Here is a 14593-nt window from a genome sequence, read left to right as displayed (position 1 = left end):
ACTTCCGGTGGCGTACTTCCGGTTCCGGTACTAGGCCCGCTCCCTCTCCCTGGGAGTAGCCACTAGGGTTTTACGCGTTGGGCTGCTCATTGCAAGGTCAGCCGATTCAACCCAGCCTCTCTGGCCAGAAAGAGGGGGCTCTCTACTCCCGCGGAGGTTGCAATCTCCGAAACTCACCGGGCGGCCCTACCTTGCCCTTATAGGGTCGTTATGAGTCGGAATTGACTCTGCGGCAGTGAATGTGTTTTCTGGGGTTGAAATACCGAAGGCAATGAGTTTGTTTTGAGGGGGCGGGCTGAACTACAGAAATCAAGGCCGGGAACTCGTGTACCGGCCGGCGGGGAGCTACACATGCGCATTGGTGTGGCCCAGCCACGGGGCCGCCCGCCCCGCCCCACCCGCAACGGGGCGTGGGAGCTGCCAGAGCGCGAGGCTGCCTCTGACCACCGCCCCAACTGCACGGCCCCAGCCGGCGGGCTTTGATTTGTCCGTGAACCGCCTTCCTGGAGAGCTTTTTGTACCTCACAGCCCCACCTCAGTGCAGGGCAGCTTGTTTTGTCCTGGAGAACCCCCGGGAATGTGATTGCATCTTCAGACGCCTCCCATCGGCCCCGAGTGGAGGGAATCCCTCAGCACACAGCTTACGGGGCTCTCCCAGACGAGGACAGCCGAGAGCAGTGATTTAGGACTTTACCGCGTAAGCAACCTTTTTTTTTGCCTCAGAAAGAAGCAGAAATTAGATCCTTATTGCAAAGAAGGAGCAAATAAGCTTGGGGCACACTATTTCCCCCCCCAGAGTATTGCAATACTTGATTAAGCGTATTGGCTTTGAATTATGGGGCACACTATCAATGAGTAATAGGTGAAGAGATTTATTGAAGATTGAAAGCAGTTGGAAACAGTCGTGAATAGCATTTATCAACAGAATACAACTGTATGAAAGAGTTGAAAGAGTTTTCTAAGAGTTTTACAAAGTCCCCACCAGTGAAAACATGTATATATATATTTAATTTTAACCAGCTGGTCAGAAGACTTGCTAACATCAATGAAAAAGAGAGGGACTGTCAGTTAATCAAAGGTCATTGGCCCTGACATGTTAGCATACTTAAATGCTCCTGGGTGGAAATTAAGAAGTAGTGCTCTGGGTAAGGGACAGTTAAGTACAAGGTCGGCAGTTCAAACCCACTCAGGAGAAAAAAATTAAGCTGCCTACTCACATGAAGTTTTACAGCCTTGGAAACCCTATGTAGGGCTGTGTGTCATGTTTTCAGGTACAAAAGAGACCCTAATTTTCAAATAAAAATTCAGAACATTTATTAAGTCTTAACAAGACAAGGCAAAGACACATCCTCTGGATGAGGAAGACCAGTAGCATAAGGTCATAGTGGCGTCGAATGGTTTGCAGAGATTCAGAGACTTAAATAAGACTTAGGAAGCCAAAGGAAACACAAAAACACGATTGGTGGCAGATCAATAAATCATAGTTACAAGTGGGACTACAGAAGCTGGAATTGGGACACATACTCATACCAGACAGAAGAGCTTACAAGATTGGTCCAGGACCAAGGTCTTCAGGACCCGGTGGCCCTAGTACTCCAGTTTCCATGAAGGGCATAACTATAAAAGTTCTTAAGAGCCCATTTGCCCGACTGGTGACGGGAGGTGACAGCAATCTTTCTAATGCTCTCTGCCTGAGAGGAAAGTCAGTAAGGCATATGGTTAATGATCACATGAATTTAATGGAGGCTGAATTTATTGTAGACTCACATGGATTAGGGGCTTTCACTGTGAACCATAGCCTTCTGCAAACTCAGTGCTCAGAAACTTAAGCTCTAATACAGTATAAATCAGGGCTTCATGTGTAATCAATTTGGTGACCATGATGGAAATAGATGTTTAGTATACCACTGATAAGGTTTGAAACCACACCTACTATGCACTGGGACCTATTTTTCCAACCCCAGATGATTAAGACCAGCCCCAAATCCAAAGTTGATACTGTCAGTTCTCCAGGAACAGTTAGCTTGAGGCTCCCTGTGTGGAGGGTAAATGAAAATAGGTTCAACGAAGATCAGCTGAGACAAGTAAGCATGGCTCATGAAGCTCTTAACTAAGATTGAGCAGCTAATGCACCTGGTGAAGTAAATCCATTGTCAACAAAATGTAGGTTCATCCCCAAAAGGAGAAAGGATCATCTAGTTAGACTTGGCGGGTGAAGATGGGTCGCTTTTGAACAGGTCTATGCATCTCTAGGTCATTGGGCTTTCTTTGGTTTTGGCACCATGGGAAACAGTTCAAGTGTACTGGACTTCAGTCCTTCAGGATGTATTTTGAAAACTTGGTGTTACCTATGAAGAAATCTGGAATGAAGTTTTTATATGAAACTTCTTGAGCCCAGTATATACTAGGGAATCATGAACAATGGCCCAAACATGGATCTTTAAATGATCATAATATCTGGCAACTTGATTTGCTTTGCACGTGGGAAGGGACATGAGATAAGAAAAATGTATGTATTGACCTGTGGTAAAATAAGGATCTATAAAAATAATGTAAAGTTTGTGTGCAAAAGGCAAGAGGAAGAATTCTGTAGACAACTGGAGGAAGAAGACCCATAGATAGGGTACCAGGTTCCCACGAAGGCTAATAAAAGCTCTCCTCTCTGCAGACCATCCATCAAACCCTAGCCGCCACCTGGAACATGGGTCCTTAATCCTTTCTCCTACCCATAGTGGTGCCCGATTTGGATTAGAGAAAGGGAAAGGTATGTCCCTACTTCTGGCTAATTCCAGCTGTGAGTGTCAAGGACTCACCAGCCAATGCAGATACTTTGGGTGTCTGTCTTTTTCTGTCTCTGTCCTATTCACTTGGAAAAAAATAATTTGCCCTCCTACAGAGAGAATCTTGAGAGATGAATGATCCTCTCACATCCATCTTTGAGACCCATGGTCTCACAGGAGCACATTGTCAGGCAAGATGTAACAGTCACTGCACTCTGGAGGAAGCAGAACCGTGTTTGAGAAAGCTAGAGGAAGCGCATCACTCCTTCACCACCTGAAAGCTGGTTTCACTGAGAGAGCTGGCATGGATCCCAAATACCCCTTAGGAATCTGGGTTCATAGCAGATTACTGAACCTATTTACTGGCCGGTTTAAAGGAAGACGTCCCCAAACAGAGAAAGATAAATAAAATTTATGATGTGAAACAAAAGCCAGAGGAAGATCCCTCAGCCTTTTAGGAAAGAATTTATTCGACTTTTAGTCTATACACTGAGACTTTTAGTCTGTATCAGCAGTTCTCAACCTGTGGGTCGCAACCCCTTTGGGGGTCGAATGACCCTTTCACAGGGGCCGCTCAATTCATAACAGAAGCAAAATTACAGTTATGAAAGAACTAAATTTTGTGGTTGGGGGTCACCACAACATGAACTGTATTAAAGGGTCACGGCGTTAGGAAGCTTAAGAACCACTGGCCTATGGCCAGACAATGCATTAAGGATGGAGAAGTTTTGTGTTGTTGTTTTTAATTGGTCAGAGGATGCCTGATATCTGGAAGAAACTTTAGAAAGTAGAAGGGAGAGTAGGAAATTTACAGTAAATTGCTTTCATAGTTTATATGCACCAAGAAGAGACGCAAGAGAGAAAGGCAGTACCGGGACGCTTGCATTGTTCTGTGGGCCTAAGTCAAATTTCGAAAGGAGGCCACTCCTGCAGGATCATCTCCACCAACCCCAAGCCTGTGTGCTTGGTGAAGGCAGGGTGGCCAGTGGAAAAAAGAATGTCCTAAAAGATAATGGGCTTACAGAGAGAATTCCACGAGGTTATGGAAGACAGAATCCCACTGCCTTCATGTTTCCCAGAAGTCTCCTTGCAATCCCGAAGAATTAGAGTGATGGGACGAAACTTAGTCAGTCCTGATGTGCTCCTTAAAACGAAGGGCAGGGAGAACATGATAGATTTTGTATTCTGTAGATCCTAAAGTTACTCGTTCCGTTTTAAATAATTTAAAGGGATCTATCTCAAAGACTGTGTTCTTAGTCATGGTAATAATAGGAAAAGACATTCCTTGGAACTTTGTACCACCAATGAGCTGTTCTGTTGGCAGCAAAGCCTCAACCCTTGACTTTCCTTTCATGCTGCTGTGCCTAGTCTCCGTGCTGGGAAGAGAGCTATCGTGCAAGCTACAAACTCAAATTAGCTTTCAGAAAGAACCACAAAATCTTACCTTGTGCTTCCTGAGCCGGGCTGGAAAATGCAAGCCTCCTTCCTAGCCCTTCAAGGAGCTCTAGTGGTGTCGTTACAAGTTGACCCGCTAACCCCTCTTGAAAGCACTGCCTGCTCCACTTGAGAAAGACAGGGCTTGCTACTACTCAAAAGAATTACTCTCGGGAACTTCACAGGGACTGTTCTACCTTCTCCTATTGGGTTGCTATGAGTTAGCATCAACTCAATGACACTGCATTGAGTTTGGATTTGGGTTTTCCTAGCCCTTCAGACTGAAACCCCACCTGAAATTGACCTCCTCAGTAGCCCCATGGGTTTGGGCTAGAGAGAAATCAGGATGAGCAAGGAACGCAGCACCTGTGTGTACTGAACTGCTGCCAAGAATTTCACCTTCACACCTAACAGCAATCCCCAATCCTCCTGGAAGCTTGGTTCAGCCTGAAGGCAATCCTAGACTGGTTTCTTAAGGACCAGCTATTGAGAACATGCCAATCTCCCTTCAACACCCCAACTTTGCCTGTGAAAAGCCTAACTCAGGTGAGCACCAATCTGTCCAAACACCTTTGAGCTATCAATCAGGTACCTGTGTCTGTTCATCTTGTAGGACCTAACTCATATAGTTTCTCTCAATTTTACTAAGCCAATTGTGGGGTCTTCAACTGTAAACCTAAAAGATGCTTTCTTAATAATTTCATCAGAGGAAAAGAGCCAAGAAATGCTTGGATTTGTATGAGATGACTCTAAAAGAGGTATGAACGCTACTCCCAATGGGGTTGGAGTAGCCACCTCCAGCTGAACTTTATTTGGAACCCAAAACTACTGCCACAGAGTTGGTTCTGAGGCACAGCATCCCTATATAGGGTTTCCAAGGTTGAAAATCTACAGGAGCAGATAGCCTCATCTTTCTCCTACTGAGTGGCTAATGACCTTGTGGTTAGCAGCACAACATGTAACCCACTACACCACCAGGGTTCATTTTACTTGAAATACAGCTCAGGCAAGAGATGTGAGAAACCTGCAGTTCCAAGTTTGGATCATTCTACAGTATGTTGTTGATTTGCAGATGGCCAGTGAGACCAAAGAGAATTATCTTCCTAACGCCATCACAACACTTACAGCCAGATACTGACTGACTATCCAAGACCCAGGCCAAGATGGCACAAGGTAAAGAAGCCAGGATTCCCAATTCCCATGGGGACAATGAGAGCTGATGCCAGAGGAAAAGGCTATCTGCCCGCTGGCGGTCCTTCTACCTCATTGTCAGTATGAGGTTTCCTTATAATGGCACAATTTTGCTGAATCTGGATACCTAATTTTGGATGAATTACAAAGCTACTGAATGAATCCACTGAAAATATGCTCCCTATTATTTTGTTGAATTATCTTCAGCAAATTTTTGCTAATAGGTGTTATTGATAATATTGTTCTAGCATTTCTGAATTTGGTTGCATCACCTGTCTTTAAAATGGGCACAAATAAAAAACAAACAAAATAAAATAATAAAATGGGCCCAAATATAGATCTCTTCCAGTCAGTTGGCCAGGTACTTGCCTTCCAAATTCCTTGGCACAGGTGAGTGAATGCTTCCAGTGCTCTGCTAGCTTGTTCACTTGGTATTCCTTTAATTCCCAGAGCCTTGATTTTGGCCTGTGCCTTTAGTGCAGCTTGGCCTTCTTCAGTACCATCAGTTCTTGGTCTACCTTTTGAAAAGGTTGAACATTGACCAGTTCTTTTTGGACAGTGGTTCTGTATTCCTTCTACCTTCTCTTGGTGCTTCCTGAATCATCCAATTACTAATAGCATTCTTCAATATTGCAACTCAGGGCTTGAATTTTTTCTTCAGTTCATTCAGCTTGATATATAATGAGCATGCGCTTCCATTTTAGCTTTCAACCTCGAAGTCTTTGCACATTTTATTATAATATCTTCTGGATATTATAGTCTTCTGGATTATAATAGTATAATGTATCTTCTGCAGCTGCCTGTTGAAATTTTACTTTCAGCTCCTTTATCCATCATTTCTTGGATTCACTTTAATCTATATTCAAGAGCAAGTTCCCCTCTCTTCTGACATCCATGGTGATGTTTTCTTTTTTAATGACCTTTTTTCTTTCTTTATGTAAGATGTTCTTGGGGTCCTCTCACAGCCTATTATTAGTGTTGAATGAGTCAAATCTACTCTTGAGATGGCCTCTCAATTCAGATGGCATATGCTCCACAGTCAAATTTTAGCTATCATTGACTTGTTTTCATTTTCCTCAACTTCAACCTGATCTTAAATTTGAGTAAGCGATGATCTATTCCACAGTCGACCCCTGGCCTCCTTTTGACTGTTAAAATTGGACTTCTCTCCTGTCTCTTCCCACTGATGTAGTCAGCTTGAGTCCTGTATTTTCTTGCTGGTGAGGTCCTTTTGTATAGTCACTGTTCATGTTGTTGAAAAAAAGTGTATTTGCAATGAAGTTGTTGACCTTGCAAAATTCCTTCATGGAATCTCTAGGTCCGTTACTATCACCAAGGTCATATTTTCCAAATATTGTCTATGTTTCCAACTTTTGTATTCCAGTCACCATCTTGATTGCATGTTGGATCACTTTCAGAATGAAGACATTGGCAGCATTCTTCAATTCCTTCCTCACTAGCTGTCATGGTTGGCGCATATGTGACTAATAGTGTACAGCTGGATTTCACTGTAGGGGTATAGACGCTACCCTATCACCTACAGCATTATACTCAAAGGTAGCTCTTGAAATGGCTTCTTGATGATGGATGTGATGCCATTCCTCTTCAATTTGTCATTCCCATCATGGTAAAGCATATGATTGTTCCATTCAAAATGTCCAGGACCAGCCCATACCAGCCCATTCCACCCAGGATATTGATTTTTGCATATTCCATTTCATTTTGTATAACTTCCAATTTTGATTCATACTTCAACATTTTATCTTCCAATTATTCATGGATATTTTAGCCATTTCTTCTCATTTTGAGTCATATCTAATCAGCAAATAAAGGTCCTAAAAGTTTTATTCTATCCATGGTATTATGCTCAATTCTACTTTAAAGAGGCAGTTCTTCCCCAGTCTCATTTTAAAACCTCCCAAACGAAGAGGCTTATCTTCCGGCACTATCTCTGACAATACTTAACACATTAAAGACCGGATATTTTTTTTTTACCAACTTACCCATGTGGCTGGGTATTTTTTCAGCTGTTAGATTTTTTGCATTTAACTATAAATGGGCTTACATCTCATCAACTTTTTAATCATATTTATTTATACCTTTCAGTTTTTGAATATTAAACATCTCACAATTTGAAACAATATTTTGCAATGTATGCAGAATATTATTTTATGAACTATCTTATAAAATAATCAACATAATCCATATTACTTTGAAAAATTAGAAGAATTAGGGCTAAGAATTTCTTTGTCTTTTTGTGTAACGGGAGACTTGAGCAATTTAGGTGATGTTTTACATTTCACTGAGGTTCGGTCATGATAAGTGCATAACTCCTTGAAAAACAATTCAAACAAATAGTAACTATTTGATTTAACCAAAATGCACTAAAATACTAAATAAACAAAAAGAACATGAAGACAATCAAGTTTGATACATTAACTACTGATGTAAACACCTAAATAGACAAAATGATTAAAATATATCCAAGCAGATGGCATCTGAAGACAGCGTGTAGAAATCACGAGTTATCTCGTGATTTGTCCGTAACAGATGGTGCACAAAACACGAGTAAACTCAGGATCTGTCCGCAATGTGTTAACTGCTATTCGTAATGTTTTCAGTGGCTAATTCCTTACTAGTAAACAGTCTAATTTTTCTCAGTAGTCTGTTATACTAGGTATCCTTATATTAGATTAAATATTCTTATATGTCATTTCATGCATTGTATTCCTTCATTTTTGACCTGGTATAAACCAAGTAGAATATATATATATATATATATATATATATATATATATATATATGCAGTTCTTCAGGTTGACCGACTCCCTTGATCTCATCCCATAGTGTAGACTGAAAGTTTCATAAAATGAAACCAATTAGTAAAGCATCTGATTCTCTTCAATGAAGCATCAACAGCTTTGAAGAAGGGAAAGCTGATGCATAACATTCATAACATTCATCCAAAGAATTCACTCACTCACTGTTACCGAGTTGATGCCCAACACATAGCGAACCTCTAGGACAGGGTGAAACTAACTCTTTAAGGAAGTCCCAGTTTTCTCCCACAGAACAGCTGGTGGTTTTGAACTGCTAACCTTGCAGAACAGATCGCAGCCCAACTCGTAACCACTCTGCCCCCTGAGCTCCTAAAAAGAATGCCCAGTGCCCCTGAAAGAGTTTTACAAAAGTCTCTAAATAAGAAAATAGATATGCTCTTTTTTTTTTTTAACCAGATGGTCAGAGGACTTGCTGACAACAACAAGGAGGGAGGAAGCGAAGGGAGTGGGAGAGAGAGAGAGTTGTGAAACACTGGAAACATTAGCATACTGAAACAACAACAACACCCCTGGGTGGAGATTTAATATTATAATGAGAGACACGAAGGGTCATCGTATTTAAAAAAAATCATTTTATTGGGGCTTACACAACTCTTATCACAATCCATACATACATCAATTGTGTAAAGCACCCTTATACATTCGTTGCCTTCATCATTCTCAAAATTTGCCTTCTGCTTGGGTTCCTGGAATCAGCTCCTCGTTTTCTGTTTTTCCCTCCCCCTCCCTCCCCACTCCCCCCTCCCTCATAAATCCTTAATAATTTATAAATTATTATCTTATACTGCCTGGCGTCTGCCTTCACCCACTTTTCTGTTGCCCATCCCCCAGAGAGGAGATTATATGTAGATCCCCATGATCAGTTCCCTCTTTCTATCCCCCCCTTCCCTCCAGGTATCGCCACTCTCACCATTGGTCCTGAGGGGTTCATCTGTCCTAGATTCCCTGTATTTCCAGATCCCATCTGTACCGCTGTGCATCCTCTGGTCTAACCAGGTTTGCAAGGTAGAATTGGGATCGTGATAGTTGGGGGGAGGAAGCGTTTAAGAACTAGAGGAAGGTTGTGAGTTTCATTATTACTACACTGAACCCTGAGTGACTCATCTCCTCCCCACTACCCCTCGGCAAGGGATGTCCAGTTGTCTACCGATGGGCATTAGGTCCCCATCATGCGCTCCCCAAATTCACAATGATATGCTTTCCCCCCTCCCACACACACACCTTTGGTGCTTGAAACCTGGTCCCCTCGGCCCTTCATGATCACACATGTTGGTGTGCTGCTTCCATGTGGGCTTTGTTGCTTCTGGGCTAGATGGCTGCTTGTTTACTTGGGTCACCATCTTTACATTCCTCACCGTGCATGCTTAACCTGCAATCAAATGAAATTGTTCAAAGAGACTTCAACAAGTTTCTGAAAAAAGATAGAATTTTTAATGGAATTTTTCCATGAACTTTCAGAAGCCCCCTTGATTATGAAATAATATTTACCCTGTGAAAGAAACTTAAAAGTCATTTAGAGGTAGATAGAACCTGGGGGATTGCTTTTTGCCCCACACTCATGAATAAGCTTAATAAGTCTAGTTCCTTTCACCCTTCACCTGTGGTATTGTTATAGGACATAAAAGAGACTCCAGTCTCACATACAATTTAAGAAGAAGAAACCCCAATCTCAAATATAATTTAAAGAGAACATTTATTAAGTCTTAAATGAGACAGCCACCACTTGTCTGTCAGTTTGTCTTCCTGTGGTGGGTACTGTCATGGCTTGTGTGCTGCTGATATGCTAGAGGTGATGTCACTGGTATTTCAAATACCAGCAGGGTCACCCAACATGAACAGGTTTCAGCAGAGCTTCCAGACTATGAAGAAGGAATCAGCTGCCCACTTTGAAGGAAGTAGTCACTGAAAACCTTATGCGTAGCATCGAAACTGTCAAGTACTCAAGGCCTACTGAATGGAAGGTATACCTTGTCAGACAGTGCCAAGGGGAAGGTCCCTGGGTTTGGAGGCACTCTAAATGTGTCTGAGAGTGGAACCTTGGGATCTTCATTTGCCGATGGAGAGAAACAGCTGCAAAATCTGCTAGAGATGGGAGCATCTACTTAGGAAAATTGGAAGTGGTCAGAAATGAAATGGAACACATAAAGCTTAATGTCCTAGGTATTAGTGAGCTGAAATAGACTGGATTGGCCATTTGAATCAGAGCATCAGAAATTTTACTATGCTAGGAATGACACACCAAGAAAAATAGCACTGTGTTTATTGTCAAAAAGGACACTTCAAAATCAATCTTGAAGTGCAATGCTGTCTGTGAAAGGATTTTACCAACTGTCTTCAAGGAAATCCAATCAATACAACTATTATTCAAATTTATGCACCAACCACAAATGTTAATGATGAAGAACTCTACCAATATCTTCAGTTGGAAACGGATTAAACATGCAATCAAGATGCATTGAAAACTTTGGCGATTGGAATGCAAAACTTAGGAACAGAGGAAAGAACAGTAGTTGGAAAATAAGGTCTTGGTGATAGAAACAAAGCTAGAGATGGCATGAGAGAATTTTTCAAGATCAACAACTTGTTCATAGCTGTGGTAGTTACATAATCTCATGTCAACTTGAAGGTATTAAGAGTGAAGGGGTGGAGTTTAGCCTGTCAATCAGGTCACAGCCTGATGATGCCTGCTTGTGGGCATGGTCTTCTCATGAACATTCTGAGAACTTCCTTTCTCTCTGTCCTCATCTTATTGCTGACAAGACACATTGAGCCACTTAGAGACCTGTGCCAGCCCTGTGACGCTTCCACTGCCACTGGGTCCACAAGATTTTTCACTTACTGGCTGTGATCTTCCTGCATTCATCATTATTGCATGTGTTGTGTGAGTCTGAAGAGGAATTTATGAACTAGTATTGGACATATGGACTAATATAGGACTTAGGGACTTTATCTTGACTGGGCTGGGATGTTTTCTCAATATACAATTGCTTTTTGACATAAAGCTCATATATATATTTGTTTCTCTAGTCAACCCAGACTAACACAATAGCAAATACGTTTGCTTGGTGTTTTTTTCAATAACATTGACTTCTCCAGATATATAGAAATCAAATTGACTACATCTGTGGAAAAAGTTATAGTATTGGAAATTCATAGGGTAAGTTCTACCCTGACCTGTTGGGTTACTGTGAGTCCATGTTGCCTCAATGGCAATGAATTTGGTGGCAAGACATATGGAGAGACTCAAAATCAGCAGCTAAAGCCAGAATACGGGCTGACTGTAGAACAGACCATTTTTTACTCATGTAAGTTCCATTTAAAAGCTGAAGAAAATGAAAAATCTATGAAAACCAAAATACAACCTTGAGTATATCCCACCTGAATTTTGAAAATATCTCAACAGATTTGCTGCATTGAACACTAATGACAGAAGACCTGATGAGCTGTGGGAAGACATCAAGAACATCAATCATGAAGAAAGCAGAAGGTCACTAAAAAGACAGGGAAGAAAGAAAAGATCAAAGTGGGTATCAGAAGAGACTCTAAAACTTGCTTTAAGTTTTAGAGTAGCCAAGGTATATAGAAGAAATGATGAAGTCAAAGCACTGAATAGAAAATTTCAGAGGACATCTTGAGAAGACAAAGTAAAATATTATGATGAAATGTGCAGACCTAGAGTTAGAAAACCAAAAGTGAAGAGCATGCTGAGCACATCTTAAACTGAAAGAACATAAGGGAAAAAAACAAGTCTCGAGTTGCAATATTGGAAGATTCTATGGACAAAATATTGAATAATGCTGGAAGCATCAAAAGAAGATGGAAACAATATAGAGCCCCTGTACAAAAAGAACTAGGCAACATTCCACCATTTCAGGAGGTGGCACATGAACAAAAATCAATGATGCTGAAGGAAGAAGTTCAAGCTGCACTAAAAGACTTAGCCAAAGACAAGGCTCCAGGAATTGATGGAGTACCAATTGAAATGTTTCTACAAGCTTATGAAATACTCACTTGTCTATGCCAGGAAATTTGGAAGAGAGCTAGTTGGCCAACTTACTGGAAGCAATCCATCCTTGTACTCATTCCAAAGAAAGGTGACCCAACAGAATGCTGGAATTCTAGAACAATACCATTAGTATCACATGCAAGTAAATTTGTGCTGAAGATCATCTGACAATGGTAGCAGCAGTACATTGACAAGAAGATGCCTGAACTTCAGGCTGGATTCAGAAAAGGATGTGGAACAAGGACTATCATTGGTGATGCCAGATGGATCTTGGCTGAAAGTAGAGACTAACAGAAAGATGTTTACTTGTTTTATTGAATATGTTAAGGCATTCAACTGTGTGGATCATACCAGATTATGGATAACCTTGAGAAGAATGGGAATTCCAAAAACTTCATTGTGCTCATGCAGAACTTGTACATGGATCAAGAGGCAGTTGTGTGAACAGAAGAACAAGGGAATACTGCATGATTTAAAATTAGGAAAGGTGTGTGTCAGGGTTGTATTCTCTCACTATACTTGTTCAATCTATATGCTGATCAAATCATCAGAGAAGCTGATAAAAATAGAAGGAAGGGGAGTTTTAACCCACAATTGCCAGGAAAGATTTTCAGGAAGCTCAGACCTAATAGACCAACTGTTAGATGTCCAAAGTGGCGTATGGTTCACTGGTGGGAGAAGCATAGTAGATAGACTTGGGGAGATGATTTGCAGGCTATGCAGCCGTCTATCAGATCGAGACCATCGAATGCCAGAATTAATTGCTCTTACCGGGGCTTTGGAGGTAGCAGGAGAAACAACCCAGACTTAGACAGATAGAAGGTGTCTCTTCCTAGTTCTTCATCCTCGTTGCATGAAAAGAGAGTGCTTACTGTTCACCAGCTACCCAAATGCTGTGATGAACTTAAAGACTAAAATATTTATTCCATACCTCATGGAGGTTGCAGGCATCAGGTAAAGCCTGAAGAGCCAATCTGAAATATGGCTTAGAGATTACTATGCTACTACAAACAGTTTTCCCTTCTGAAGTAGCAGCAATTCACTCCTCACAGAAGACCAGGAGTATAGCCGAGCAAAACAGAAGGGCTGTCAGAGAAGCTAAAAGAATGGCTCTCAAAAATGGCCATTGTAAATCCTAAATCATTGCATCTCCTAGCCCTAGACTTCCCAATGCAGAGAAGAGAGAAAATGGGCAGCCGAAAGAGGGTTTATACAACTTTCCATAGTGGAAGAAAGAGAGCAAATCTTTCATTCCCCAAAGCTTGGGATGGAAATAGGTCACTAATTTCCACTAAGCCTCCACTGGCACGCAGTACTTAAGTTGATGTTAAATAAGTTAGTAGTCTTAAATGAACTAGACAAAGGAATACAGCAAGTGTGATAAGAGCCTGCCTCTTATGTATCAGAAGTAATCTGCCTTTACTTCGAACTCCAATCTGAAGAAGAGGAACCTACCCAAGAAAAGATTGGCCAATAGATTTTACAGTTATGAACACTTGTAAAGGGTTCAAGGATTTATTGGAATTAACAGCACCCTTTCCTTCAGATCACCCCAGTACTTAGCCTTGTAGTGTTTGTCCTATATACTATGCATTTTTTGTATATTGCCAAAGGGATGGAATCACTTTCTCCTTTTTCTCCTAGCCCTGCCCCCTGGAATCACTTCATTGCAAAATTGGGTTTTAAGCTTGTGTCCTTGGAGCTGCCTTAACCCGTGCAGTCTTCCAGCAGAGGACACAGGATGTGGCACTCTTAGCCCTTACTTCATGTTGACCCTGCTTTCCATATCAGCCCATGTTTGCTCACTAGCACTCTTCAGTACAGCCCTAATCAGGTGACGTAATCAGAGTCCAACCCTGTACTTTAAACATACCGTATATACTCATGTATAAGCTGAGTTTTTCAGTACACTTTTTAATGCAGTTTTTGTGGTACAATGAGGTGCCTCGGCTGATATTTGGGTTGGCTTATACTCAAGTGTGTACGTTAAGTTACTTAGAAGCCACGGTCCCCATTTTATTACTTAAACATGTGAATTAGAGTGTGTGGTAGTTACATAATTGCCTGTCAACTTGTTAAATAGGTTATAGGGGTGGAGTCTAACCTGTGAATCAGGTTGTAGCCAATCATTTCTCTCTGTGGATATGGACTTCTCTTGAGGATTCTGGGAACTCCTGTCTTCCTCCCTGGAAGTGGGACACACTCTCTCTTTGCTTCAACATTTCTATTGACAAGCCACATGGAGCTACGCTGATGGATCCAGAGCCCTGGAGCTGGAGGAGCCACATGGAGACCCATGCCAGTGCTGAGATTCTTCCACTGCCACTGTATCCACAAGACTT

General features: G+C 41.5%; 1 protein-coding gene across 2 annotated transcripts in view; it reads left to right on the top strand.

The window, feature by feature from the left end:
• The first annotated feature begins 32 nt into the window (after nt 1–32).
• The window catches only part of GCK (glucokinase), a 67721-nt gene continuing 53160 nt past the window's right edge, over nt 33–14593 (top strand). The window contains exons 1-2 of one of the 2 annotated variants that reach the window (XM_075558093.1): nt 33–697; nt 5287–5387. The gene's annotated coding sequence lies outside the window, so the exon portion shown is untranslated. The remainder of the gene's footprint in view (nt 698–5286; nt 5388–14593) is intronic. The other variant, XM_075558094.1, reaches the window with a different exon arrangement.

The sequence above is a fragment of the Tenrec ecaudatus genome, chromosome 9 (assembly GCF_050624435.1).
Source record: "Tenrec ecaudatus isolate mTenEca1 chromosome 9, mTenEca1.hap1, whole genome shotgun sequence".
Classification (NCBI taxonomy): Eukaryota; Metazoa; Chordata; class Mammalia; order Afrosoricida; family Tenrecidae; genus Tenrec; species Tenrec ecaudatus.
This window is presented reverse-complemented; position numbering and strand designations above follow the sequence as displayed.